At 39.1% G+C, this 639-nt stretch overlaps 1 protein-coding gene across 1 annotated transcript in view; it reads left to right on the top strand.

Moving 5' to 3' along the window:
- The window catches only part of LOC109465508, a 35,662-nt gene that overhangs the window by 1,138 nt on the left and 33,885 nt on the right, over positions 1-639 (top strand). The window lies entirely within an intron of this gene.

Raw genomic sequence — 639 nt, 5'->3', positions numbered from 1 at the left:
CAGCATTGGAATGCGGGGCATGAACACTTCTTTTTTTCTTGAAAATCAACAGTTTGCATTATGCAATTAAAAATCCTAACCAATAATGTAGGGAATAGCTATCCAACTGTTGTAGTCTTAGTTGTATGTTACTTCATACTATAGTTATATCAATGTAAAGCATTGTTTTCCCTTGTGTTTCTCATTCTTTCCCTGCCATGTCGTAAAATGTGGTGAAGCCATTGCTGTATTTGCTCCAAAGCAAATGTCGGCCTTTCTAGTTTAAATGGATTCAGCTTCTTCATTTTAGGGCCCAAGGTCCTGAAATTTGGTATGGAGGTACAGTGGGCAAATACCCCTAGGCGTTTTTTAAATTATTGTGATTCAGGCTTTTAGAATGGTTTTATTTGAGTTTTTTGGCTGTGTTATAGCTAATGTATTACTGTGTTAGTGTGCCTTGTTTACCACGTTTGGGCATGAGTCATCACAATGGAATGCAGGGCATCAACCAATAGGCATGCAGCTTTCCTCTATACTTCTTGCTGATTGGCTGTTGGGATTTAACTTGATTAACACCTGCACAGAGCATTTCCACCTGCACAGAGCATTTCTTGCTGATTGGCTGTTGGGATTTAACTTGATTAACACCTGCACAGAGCA

This window comes from Branchiostoma belcheri, unplaced genomic scaffold, assembly GCF_001625305.1.
Source record: "Branchiostoma belcheri isolate BF01 breed outbred unplaced genomic scaffold, Haploidv18h27 scaffold151, whole genome shotgun sequence".
NCBI lineage: Eukaryota > Metazoa > Chordata > Leptocardii > Amphioxiformes > Branchiostomatidae > Branchiostoma > Branchiostoma belcheri.
Note: the sequence above shows the minus strand (reverse complement) of the source record. Positions and strands in the feature narration are given on the sequence as shown.